We start from the raw sequence: 14,140 nt of genomic DNA, 5'->3' as shown, positions 1-14,140 counted from the left end.
CCCACATGGTGTACATGTCGGTTAGAAGAACCTCCCAAAGAGTCATCCCTTATTCTTAGATTGATTTTACTGATTTAAAAGAGATTTGAAATGCAGATTTACGATGTATTCAATATTCCAGATTTCACTAAGAGTGCTTGATGAGTGAATAAGAAAAGAATCTTGATATTTGGATTAAGTGTAATGACTCATGATATCCAGATTGGCATGTTTTACCATTCATTGTGTATGATTTCAGATTTTAAATTTCTTTCAAGCTTTATGAGCCATTTACAAATGTCCTGCATGATTTGGAAAGAAAACTTATGACATGATCGTTAAATATATATATATATATATATATATATATATATATATACATATATACATATAAATATGTTTATTTCATGCACCTCCATGTACTCGGTACATATTCCATGGTACTGACCCGTATGTTCGCATGTGGGCTACATTTTCCCTATAATGCATGTTCAGGTGCTCTTTCCCAGGTTTGACCGTGACTATCCGAGCTTGTTGATCTACATCCTCTGCAGTGGTGAGTCCTCATGGTCCGACAACTAGTTATTCAGATTTCCTCATTTAGCTAGAGATTGTAAATTACCTAAAAACCCAAAGTGTCTATGTGTTATGCACTTGTTTGCTTTTATGTTGTGTTTCACTTAGGATTGGGGGTTCCACTTAGGTTGTATGGAAAACATCTCCACGAGTACTGGTGCATTTGATGGATTGTAGTTTGATAATTATCTCAATTAGTTAGTACTACTACTTGTATGTATTCTTAGAGTGGAATGTAGATAGATAAGCTTACGATTCTCGAATAATTGATATTGAATGCCTAGTTTAGAGTTTTAATCTTGTTTGTAGATTTTATTGTGACGATTGTGGTTTAGTCTCTTTTTAGAGAATAAATATGTCATTTGTCATCATTATTTATTATATGATTAAGGTTTAGAGGATACCTACAGTATAAAGTTAATTGTATTAGTTGATAAGACTTAATGAATGGACAAAATTAGGTTTGGGTAGTTATGTGATATATTATTATTGGCATTGTTGTTATTCTATGTTGCCCATGTTGGGTTTTTGTAACATATTTATAGACTTGAGTAACTATTTATGATCGTGTGCTCGAGTGGAATCTTATATGCTTATTGATTTGAGAGGATATATTATTGTGATGAGTGGAGGTTTGACATGATGTTACTGGTCATGTTTCTGCATTAAATGCCTTATTTATTACTATGTTGCCTGAGTGGGGATTGCCTTATCATCTTAGGCCTTATCTATGCATAAGAATGACTTATCTATCAACGGGGCGCCTGAGTGGAGGGTTGACTTAGAATTGTAGGACATACTTGAAAATTTAATTGCATTAGCATTATAGTAATCCCGAGAGAGGGATTAGAAGTGATTTATTGATGACTACATGACTAATTATTCTAGTGGTACCAAGTGAAAACTGATATCATCAATTATTGATACACTGACTTATTATGAGTTTCTTCATACATGTATTAATGGATTTTGATCATCATACTGATTGATTTTAAGAATTACATCCTCATATCATGCATACATATTCATGAAACATTGGTACCACTAAAATATTCTAATTTTGAAAGAAAAGAAAAACTTTTTGTAAAGAAAACCCTTGGCGGATGTCATTTGATGGCAAGGTTAATTATTATAGATTGGAAACACTTGGTTGAGGTCATTTCCAGAAAATTTGATTGAGATTATGCAATGTATATAGGCTCTGAATCCCCTATGGGTCCTACCTAGTAACTACAAGCTCGGTGAGTGTATGCCGAAAGTCATGCGATGACTTGCACCATTATCATCACCACATTGCATGCATCATTTACAGTGCATTGGCATTCCTTGATATGATTTGTTATAGTGTTAGTATTTACTTTTGTATTATATTATCGTGACAGTACTTTGTTTGTCATATTGTTTTTGGAGCATTCATTTCTTCATTACATTATCTTATATAATCTTATACCGATTAGGATATTTTGATATTAAGAAACGTGGGGTATGACAGAGGCTTGATAAGCGTTCTACATGTATAGCCCTTATTTGTAATATGAGATGCAATCCTATATATGTGCTCTCTCTATCCTTATTTTTCTTCCATAATATTTGGTTGAATATAATTAATTATGCCTGTTATATCATGCTAGTGAGTCTACTTCATAAATTTTTTCCCTATTTTATTGATTTCATAATAAATAGTGTTGATTCACTTCAGTTAATGAGCCTACCCTGTATTTGGTAAATCTACTGCCATTGTGTTGAGTTACACTGATAGGATGATAGAATGTATATGCGCCATATAGTTCAAATGGGAAAATCTTGGGTAGTTAGGATGGTAGTATCACAACCCGAGCTGGGGCCCTGGCCGCGACAGATATCCCGAACCATGAAGGCCCGAGATACCCCCTTAGCACACTATTATAAGCATCATTTATATGAAATAGAAATGCGTAAGATAAACAGAAACATGGGACATTGTCATAATCAATTCAAATTACATCATGTCATCAAAACATAAACGCAAATCCAAGCTAAACCAGTTTACGAAGCCTCTACTGAAACACTAGTATATCTAAGCCATGACAAGGCCCCCGGCTGGACCATGAAATTAAATGAAACCAATATATCGATAAAAGATCTTCCAAAGTAAGGGAGGCTCACCAACTCTAAATTTCTGAGAGTAATGTACTATTGAGCTAGACCACAGGATTGTACCTCAGAACTTACATATGAGACAATGCAGCTGCCATGAAAACTTTCAATACTTGGAATGTATTGGTATACAGAACTAACAAAAAACAACATATATTTCATATAATACAATTGAGAGCATTGTTAAAACAATTTAACATAATAGAGATCAAAACACATGGGCATAATTAAAAAGCTGCAATCAATCTTGTAAAACATAGACTCAACTCTTTGCATTAATTCTGAGCTAGATGATACACCCTATAATTTTAATTACCCATAGGCTATATGGGTCAACCATTTACTAGCAGACCAAGAACCCAAATCCAAGTTTGCCACAAGGATTGGAGTTTTTATGTTTTGGTATATCCCCTTTCAGGCATACCGTAGGAATCCCCCTTTTCTGGACAACTAATTATCCCCCCTTTCATGATAATATATCATATTCATACATCGGCAAAACACAGTTTTCGATAATGATCCCTTTCACATCAATTCTTTCTTCGAGTAATCATCTAGCTCTCTTGAAGCCCAATTTTAGCCTTTTCAAAGCTACGTTTCATGATAAAAAAACCTTTACTTCTTTTATTTTTAAGGGCATTCAATATTAGGTATCTTTATACCTATACTTACAAGCCATAGTATATTAAATCATGTCTATATCCCTTTTATTCAAAATCATGTTAATGACCACGGACAAAGGTAAACACCAAGAGGGTTCTTATCTCAAATAGCATATGAAACTTATGTAGAAGCATCCTCTTTTCAAAACATTAACACATGGTGGCCATCTCTTGCATAAATCACATGAAATATTCTATTAAAAACAAAGAGTGTTTAAAAAATGAGAAAACACCCTCTCATTGGATCATAAAACAATGACAATCCATAAATAATAGTAAAGAATTTAGACTAAAGCTTTTATTCATCCGTTTGAACAACCCATAACATGTTAAGACAAATAGATTTCATCATGAGTGAGAGAATTTCACTAATCATGATCTTAAATCAATTCTCGAAACTCATATCATATTTACACAAGAAGATAAATCAAGTTTATGGAAAACCCCCATAGTAAAAACATAATTTCATCATAAAAAGGGGTTCATGATGCATACTATTCAAACCATTTAAAAATCCATGCCGCACACATATAAACAACATTTACAGTACTATAAAACATATGTTTCAAGCCCATGAATAATTCTACATACTATGAATTTTAGAGGACGTAGCATAAAATTACCCTTGGAACTTTCAAACCCTGGGTGGTTTTCTCCTTTTTTGTTATTTAAATGATGAATAGAATGCTTTTTGAGATGTGAAATCATTTTTATGACCCTATATACGTTCGTAAGGGATTGGAAATAACTGAGGGGTATGAAAAAACCCTCATGCCCTTAAAATATAACAAAAATAGAGAACTATCGATGAAAATGAAGGTGTTCATGGAACGACCCCCATCGCGAATTACGAGGTTTGTAGGTCAACCCCAATTTCAAACCACAGGGTTTGTGAGGTGAACCCAATTGCAAACCTTAGGTAGTATCCTATCATGGGCCTTTTCGCAACATAGGGTTGTCGCGGAGTGCCCATTTCATGATGCAAGGGTCTTTTCTAAGACTAAAAATGTACCTAACTCATTGAAACCCATCCTAAAGCAATTTATCTTTGATAGTGGGGTCCTAAGGGCTCATTTTATTCATTATTTGAGCGATAAAAATTCCAAGGTGCTACATTATACCCTCCTTGGGATCATTCAACCCTGAATGATGACTCAAAACACACAAAGCATGATTGAAAAAGACTTAAATATGGTAGAATAGTAGATTAATATTAATACCTTCCATAAACTCATTCGTTAGTTCAAAGAGTGATGGGTACCTTGTACACATATCATTCTCGGATTCCCAAGTAGCTTCCTCAACCCTTTGATTTTTCCACAACACTTTAACTAAAGCTATTTCCTTGCTTCTCAATTTTTAAACTTACTGACCCAATATCGCTATGGGTACTTCTTCATACAACAAGGAATCCCCCATACTAATCTCCTCAACAGGCACAAGTGAATGATCTCTAATTCATTTTTTTAAGCATCGAAATTGGAAAGCGGGATAAACTAAAGCCAAACTTGCGAGCAAATCTAACTCATATACAACTCTACCAATCCTTCTAGTAATCTGATAAGGACCTATGTAATGAGGACTGAGATTTTCTTTCTTCCCAAATCTCATGACTCCCTTCATAGGGAAGACTTTTAGAAACACCCATTCATTAACCTCAAATTCTAACTCCCTTCTTCTTACGTTGGTATAGGACTTTTAGCAAAGTTAGGCAATCTTAAGTCTCTCTCTAATGACATTCATTTTCTCCATCCCCTGATGGACAAGTTCAGGTCTAAATAAATGAGTTTCACCCACCTCATACCAACCAATCAGTGATCTAGAGAGCCTCAAAAAGAGCTATTTGGATGCTAGAGTGATAGTTATTGTTAAAGGCAAATTCTATTAGAGTCAAGTGATTTACCCAACTATATTTAAAGTCAATCATGCAAGACCTTAGCATATCCTCTAAAGCCTGAATGGTACGTTCTACTTGCCCATTCGTTTGAGGGTGGAAAGTGGTGATAACATTCACTTGTGTACCTAAAATTGAGAAGAGACTTTCGTATCTCGATCGAATATAATAGATATCAAAGCTCCATGCAATCGAACTATCTCCTAAATGTATAACTTTGCATAATCATCTCCTAAATAATTAATCCTCACAGGCAAAAAATGAGTATACTTGGTCATCCTATCCATGATAACCCAAATAGAATTGTACTAGTTTCGGGATCGCAGGAGTCCAGTAATAGAGTCTATGTTTATCATTTCCCACTTCCATAAAGGTAAAGCTATATCCTGGGAGGTACCACCTATCCTCATGTGATCCACCTTAACTTATATGCAATTCAATCACTTAGCTAAAAATTTGGCAACATCTCTTTTCATGTTATTCCACCTGTAGATATCCTTTAGGTCATGATACATTTTGTGGAACTAGGGTGAACAATTTACCTAGAAGTATGAGCTTCATCAAGAATCCTTTCTCACAACCGATCCATATTTGACACACATAACCTACCTTGGTATCTCAAAATACCATAACCTCCAATTTAAAATTCCATAATCTTTTGCTAACCAATATCTTCCTTGATTTGCATCAATATGGAATTTCTGGCTTGTTTCTTCTTAACTTTGGCACATAGGGATGATTTAACTACCTCTTGTACAAACAACCCTCCATCCTCAGAGTCTAGGAGTTGAACTCCCAAATTAGTAAGCCGATGAATATCATTGACCAAGTATATATATATAAATACACACTAGTTGCGTAAGGCCCGTGCTAAGATCGAGCCCAACTTCATGATATAAGAATTAAAATTTAATTTTATAAAAAATATAAATTAAGTCACATTTTTTCTAGAGAAAATGCTCTATTTCCACCTTGAACTATACACGAAAAGGCTAAAACACACCCGAACTTTAGAATGGTCCTATTACCTCTGTGGACTAATTAAAATCATATTTTTGACAATCTTAGTGCCTACATGACACAATATACTGAAGGGTCCATGTAGGCACACGTGTGTGCCACGTAGGCACTAAGGTTGTCAAAAATATGATTTTAATTAGTCTAGAAGGGTAATAGGACCCTCCTAAAGTTCGGGTGTGTCTCAGCCTTTTCGCGTATAGTTCAAGGGAGAAATAGAACATTTTTCTTTTTTTCTATTACATAATTAATTTAATTTATTGATACATTGAATATCTCTTGCTTGGTAAGTCATATGATTATTAATGTTTTTTGTTATATAATTGGATAACTTTTAAATGACTTTATTTACGAGGATGGAAGTATAAAGCAGAATTAACAAATATGAATCCACATAGAATTCAATTTAAAATAAATAAATGGTGTGTTCAACATGTTTTAATTTTTTATTCATATTTGACTAGTTAGATTTTTTGAAAAAAAAAAAAGATTTTCTCAAGAGAAATAAATCATTTTAGACTTATGAAAATGACTTCGTGAAAATAGAATAATTATATTTCGCATGTTACATTTATTGATCCCTTCGTTCTTTAATACACATTCTTTTCACTCTCAGCAGTAGCTTCTATCTCCATCATCCATTATCCCACCTCTCATAGTACTTATATAAATTGCATATAAATAATTTTAAAATAATACTTTACTACTGAATATAAATCCCTCTAATTTGTTAAAATAATAAGTAAAAAGGAGTCAAGCAAAATGAAAAAGAGCTATAAAAGGATATTCTCTCAATTTCTTTTTACTTGTTTCTTTTACTTGACAAATAATTTAAGAATCAAATATATTGAGAGTAAAACATACGATATTATCTTTATTATTTATGTTTTAAAAATTAAATTTGGTTTTTAATACTTTCTGTAATTACTTAATAAAATAATAATAATAATATAGAAAAAAGTTATACATCTTTTTTGATTTACTAAAATAAATAAGAAAAATAATTAATCTTTAATATAAGAAGTAAGTAAAAAAAGAACAAGTAATTCATAAGGAACAAGAAGAAATTAAAAATTACTACTATGTATAATTCAATTATAAATACATAAATAAAAATATCATGAAATGATAAATGAGGACAAATATAAAAATATGTATGAAAAAAATAATAAACATGTGTTACTATCTAATGCACTAAAAATTATGTAAGGACTACCAAAATATGTTATTCTCCCTTATATTCTCTAGAGATTGAAAATAAATAGCATAATATGATTTGAATTTTGAAGTATGTAAAATATTTACAACTTGGTGAAGATCAAATAATATACTTTTGCCATCCCATCACCTTTTTATTTTTAGAAAAACATATTTGTCTAATCTTTGAAGCCAAATTGAGTTAGATTAATTTAATATTTTAAATTAAAATTTAGATATTCAAAAACTGTATGAAAAGGCACTATAAATATCATTTCTCCCATTAATATAGGGAAAATAATTTTAAAATATTCATTAAAATTTATGTGATTTGGTCCTCAAAAAGTGAAACATAACAGTAAATATTTTGGGATTAAAAATCAGAAAAGATAATTAAACAGAGTACAAAAAGATTCATAAAAAGTTATTACATAAATCAATCACAAAAGCATATATAGAAATTATTTTTTTTTATGAAAAAAAAAAAAGGAGAAAACTTTCAGAAATAATATACATATAGGCAAAAATGGGCATGCATAGCTATAATTTCATAAATTATAATTCATAACTCGTGTATTTATTGTAATTAAATCATATCAAAGATTGTTTATCAAATTAAGAAAATAAAGAATTAAAATAAAGAAACCTTTTAAAATAGCAAGGTAAAAGAACTTTTAAAAAGTAAATTTGACATTAAAAAATAAAATCATGACATAAAAGTAATTAATGAAAAGATTAAAATTAAGTTGGAAACATGACATAAAAGTAATTAATTAAAAATATTAAAATTAAGCTGAAAACTTTTGTGAGGATTACAAAAGTCCTATCTATCTATCTATCTATCTATCTATCTATATATATATATATATATATATATATATACATACACACCACACACACACACACGCTAGTTGAATCGCACATGCCTCGCACGTGTAACCCTTGATTATTTAAAATTAGATGATTTTATCTATTGCAAAAGTTTTAAATAAAGTGTAGAAAGTTTAAATCACTTCTCAAAGATTGTTCACACTTTAATATAATAGTATTAACATAACATATATTTTATTGTAAGAACATATATATTTTACCACCAAAAGTTTAAGTGATTAATGGATCGTCACTTTTGTTTTTGCCATGCAGTACCTCTTTTTCTTGCTGATAGGGACTAATAGAGACGCATCGATTTGAACCATATATGTAGTATGATTCTTTTTATTTATTTAAAATCTTTCCTTATTTTTAAAGTTAAATCTTTCCCTTAAACAGCACTTCTACTCTGGTTACTCCCCACCACGGCTTCTTGCCTTATTGGTTTCACCTTTAGGATGGCATAGTTCTTAGGGATTTTTCTCCGTTTCCACTTTGCATATAAACTAAATCTGATTTTATCATAATTAGGTGGTATGTGTCTCATTCTTCTAGATTTTAAATGGATTATTAATTTTGCTTCAATACTAGATATTAAGGTAATTAGGTAAGCTAATCTTTGTGGGTTTTCTTTTGTTTTATTTAGACTTATATATTCTGAATAATTACTAATTAAGGATTTTTTAATTTTTCTAAAGGCTTCTCTATTTTTAAATGGTCTTCTCATAATTAATTCAATCCAATCTAAATTCAAACATATGTCAACACATGAAGGCTTGCTTTGCAATGCCTTTGGTTCCTCTTATTTATAGACTGAATGAATCTTTACAAAAGTATTCACATTTCTTTCACGTTTTCTAAAATTAGTCTAAAAAAGTCTCCTAATGAGACAAGAATTAATAATGTCATAGTCAAAAAGCCTAAAAAGTCTAAAAAAGGCTAAAAAGGCTAAAACTCTAAAAATCTAGCCTATACAAAAACTTTACACAAAATGAATTTAATATATTGTCTTCTATTATTACTCTGTTGATATCTTCTCATTGTCGTATCTGCTGCTTTTCCATATCTCCATTATTGCTTCTTATCTTGTATCTTCCAGCTGGCATGCTTATCTTCTTGATTCTTTTATTCTAGGTGGACTTCTGGGATAATATTATCTTCTTCATTACATCTCAAACATTGATGGTCTGGATATTTGTGTCCAATTATCTTACAATATCTTGTCAATAATCCATCTGAAATAAATCCTCTCTTAATTGCTCTTGCAGTAGATTATTTTTCTAGGTTAAGTAATGTTATTATCCATTGCCTAACATCTTCCATATCTGCTTGTCGTAGTTCTTTTGAATTTGAATAAATCATCTGATGGTCTCTTGAATAATAGCTCCATATTGGATTTCCATTGGTATAATTATTTGCTAATTCTTAAATAAGTGTAGCTAGTCCAATGAGTCGTTTATTTGCGTAGAAATCAGGTATCTCAATTCTGGGTATCTCTGGCTATTGCATAATATCTTCCGGTATAATCATATCTCTGGTTAATCCTATTTTTACAACTTGTATAACTGGTTTTATTTCATCGTATAATATCTCTGCTGGTGCAGTACAACACTTTATATAAAATAGATTTCCATTGGTTATTCTTTTATAGGTGGTGAATATTTTATGTAATTCTTCCATAGTTGTTAGTTCTTCTCCATCTTAGGTGTTTATGGTATTTTATAATCCATAGTCAAATCCCAGTATTTTAGATATTCGTAGTTTATCATTTTATTTTTCTAAATTAAATGTATAATAATCTATTCTACTTGTACTATAGGTAATATCTTGTTTGAAGTTATTAATACTACTAACTATTTTTTCTTGTTCTCTTCTTCATGAATTTTTTAAACTATCTAAACTTTTATCTTTGCTTTTTTCTAAATTTTTTAAGGTTTCGTCTACCCATTTTAATTTTTTAATTAGATTTTCCATTATTTCTCTAATTTGTTTTCTGTAATCAATTTCTTTATGTTGGTCTTCTTGGTTTTCTCTAATTTTCTTAATATATTCTGACATTTTTAGTCTATATAATATCCATCTGAATCTAAATAGTATTGGTGTTCATAATATATGAGTAAGTTTTCTATACTGTTTAATAATTCTTCCTCTTCATAATCTTGTAATTTTTCCCATATTATTTTCTTTATGTCTATAATTTCTATTTCTCTAAGTATATATAAAACAAGTATTTTAATATTATTCGTCATTTAAGCTTGATTAAATGCTTTTTCATAATATTTTTCAGTTGTTTGTTTTAGTCTAAGTAGTTCTTGCATATTTTCATTAAGAAATTCTACATATTTTATATCTTTAGTTTCTATGTATTTGTCTAAAGTTACTTTCATCTGTTTTTCTATTAACTGTATGTTTCTCATATCTTTTTCCAAAAATTCTAGATATTTGTAATTTATCATGGCAAGTATTTGTAAGAGTAGTTAGGTAGGCATGGTATGTAATTTATTCTAGTCATATAATATTTACCAAATGCTTTTTCTATTATGATTTTTATTATATCTACTACTTTTATATCCTTAAGTGCATACAAAATAAGTATTTTAAATTTATCTACCATTTCGTTAGATAAATAATTATTCATTTTTCATAAAATTGATATTTTCAAAATATTCTCTTCAATCATACACATAACAAAATATGATCATATTAGATTACTATCTACTTGATCATTTTTAAATAACATGTTCGTCGGTCACTATTAATATGGTAATCTAAATACTTTTCCCTTAAACGGCGTCTCAACTCTGGCTACTCCACACCACAGCTTCTTCCCTTATTGGTTTCACCTTTAGGATGGCATAGTTCTTAGGGATTTTTCTCTGTTTCCACTTTGCTAATAAACTTCTTAACATGCTATACTTCGAATAATTCTACTATAAAGTAACTAACATGAACTTATCTTATTATATCATGATTATTAGGAATTATGAATTTACCTATTCATAATAGTGAATAAATATACCTGTTCTGGTAAGTTTGATAATCCTAAGTTTTGTTCTTCCATAGATTTTTTCATTGAAATATACCTATTTTTTAAATAAGCAAAATATTTGTTGTAGACAAGAGAGAGAGTTTTTGCTTAAACGCATGAAGGCTTCTCTTTATTTCTACCTTCGATGCCTTTTATTTATAATCTAAAACTTTGCGAAAGTTTTCCTTCCTTATTTTACACGTTTCTAAAACTTTACAAAAAGTCTTCAAAAATTATCTATATCTACCTAACCTCATTTACTATACTTTACAAATGTCTTCTAAAAAGACAAAAACTAATTATAGCCTAGACTAATAATAGTCAAAAACCTATACAATTCTAATAATTTACGTAAAGAAAATTGTGAAAGTTTGTTACATGTTGCTTTCACAATTTAATAGCCTGTCTTTTATCTCCATTATTGTTTCTGCTAATATCTTCTTCTTGTCGTATCTGCTGCTTTTTTATCTTCTTTACAGCTGGCATGCTTATCTTCTTGATTTTTTATTTTATTCTAGCCAAACTTCTGGATAATATTATCTTCTCCATTACATCTCGAACATTGATGATCTGGATATTTGTGTCCAATTATCTTGCAATATCTTGTCAACAATGCTTCTGAAATAAATCCACTCTTAATTGCTCTTGCAGTAGATTGTTTTTTGGGATTTAGTAATGTCATTATCCATTGTCTAACATCTTCCATATCTGCTTGTCGTAGTTCTTTTGAATTTGAATAAATCATTTGATGATCTCTTGCATAATAGCTCCATATTGGATTTCCATTGGTATAATTGTTTGCTAGTTCTTGAATAATTATAGCTAGTCCAATAAGTCATTTATTTGCATAAAAATTAGGTATCTCGATTCTGAGTATCTCTGGCTGCTGCACAATATCTTCTGGTATAATCATATCTCTGGTTAATCCTATTTTTACAACTTGTATAAGTGGTTTTATCTCGTCATATAATATCTCTGCTGGTGCAGTATAACACTTTATATAAAATAGATTTCCTTTGGTTACTCTTTTATAGGTGTTGAATATTTTTTGTAGTTCTTCCATAGCTGATAGTTCTTCTCCATCTTGGGTATATATGGTATTTAATAATCCATAGTCGAAACAAGTTTTTATTAGGCTTGGGTTAATTTTGGGTAGTGCAATTAGCTTGTTGTGACCTTGTAATCTTTGGGTTATATAGTTTGTGTTGGGTTCTTTGATATCTGTAGCTCTGGGGTTAAGGTTTAGAAAATTTTGTACTCGGTAGATATTTTCTATGTATTTTTGGGCTGTATAGTTATAAACTTTTTTATCTTGGTTCAGACTATCTCGATATGTGATAATTTGTGGGGGTATGTTCAAGAGGTCGTTTTGTATTTTTGGTGTAAATGGTTTTTCAAATGTCTTATTTAAGTTCATATTCTAGTATCTTTGTCCAATAACTCCTTTGCTTGTACCTGCAATTGTAGATTGATAAACATTATGGGTTTTACGGAGTGTCCCAACGTCTCCTTCTAGGTCTATTTTTTTAATGTGCTCTTCCTGCACAGTATCTTGTTTTTTATAGTGCGCAACTTGCACTTTTACATTTGTAACTTCAGTAGTTAGTGTAATAACTCGTTCTTGTAATAACTCCATTTGTTTAAACATTTGGAGCAATAAATCAGTCTGGGTATCTTTGGCATCAGCCTCTTCCATTGGTAAATCAGTTTGAGTAGCTTTGTCTTGATAAGTAATCTGCAATGATATTTTTGTTAGTATTGATTACTACAGTTGTAAATGTAAAATTCAGTATATTTAATACTAGTCTCCGAATTTCCTTTGTCGTAACCAAATTTTGTATTTTTCTTGTTAGCCACCATCGTACCTGTGTATTATCTGTTCTAACAATAAACTTGTTATACACGATATATGGTTCAAATGCTATTAAACATTTATATAAAGAACATAATTCTTTTATATTTATTTCCCATTTTATTTCTGTTTCGTTAAACTTTCCTGAGTAATATCTACAATGATATTCTAATTTTTCTTCTTCATACCTATATTTGAGTACTCCTCCATAACTGTATTCACTTGCATCAGCTTCTACTATATATGTAATTTTTTTTATTTTCATCTGAAAATTGTAATTTTGGTAACTCTTTACAAAGTAATTTTATTTTCTTTACCTGTTTTTTTGTCTTCTTCATTATATCTATATTCTACATCCTTTTTTAATTTTTTCTATAATGGTTTTAAGTTTTCTGCTAGTTTTGGAATATATTCTCTTACTTGGTTTACTAATCCTAAAAATGATTGTAATTTTTTTTTGTATCTAACTCGTCTTCTGAACTTATTATTTTTTGGACTATATGTTGTTGCATTTTGACTCCACTTTTATCTATTTGTATTTCTAAAAATTCTATCTGATTTTTCATAATTTCTGCTTTCTTCTCACTCAAACTTATTCCTAATTTTTCTATTATATCTGTAAACTGTTCCAATAATTTTAAATGTTTTTCTTTAGTTTTTGTATATAATAGTATATCATCTATGTATACTATACAATTAGGTAGCTGTTTAAAATAACTATCCATAAAATGTTGATATCTACCTAGTGCATTTTTATATCCAAATGGTAGTACATTCCATTCATAAAATCCTTGTGGTACCGTTAATGCGGTTAATTTCTTAGATTCTTCTTCTAACTTTAAATGGTAAAATCCTGATTTACAATCAAATTTACTAAAATAATTATATCCTTGTATTTGCCTTATTTTTAATATCTTGTTTGGTATTGG

The sequence above is a fragment of the Capsicum annuum genome, chromosome 10 (genome assembly GCF_002878395.1).
Source record: "Capsicum annuum cultivar UCD-10X-F1 chromosome 10, UCD10Xv1.1, whole genome shotgun sequence".
Taxonomy (NCBI): domain Eukaryota; kingdom Viridiplantae; phylum Streptophyta; class Magnoliopsida; order Solanales; family Solanaceae; genus Capsicum; species Capsicum annuum.
This window is presented reverse-complemented; position numbering follows the sequence as displayed.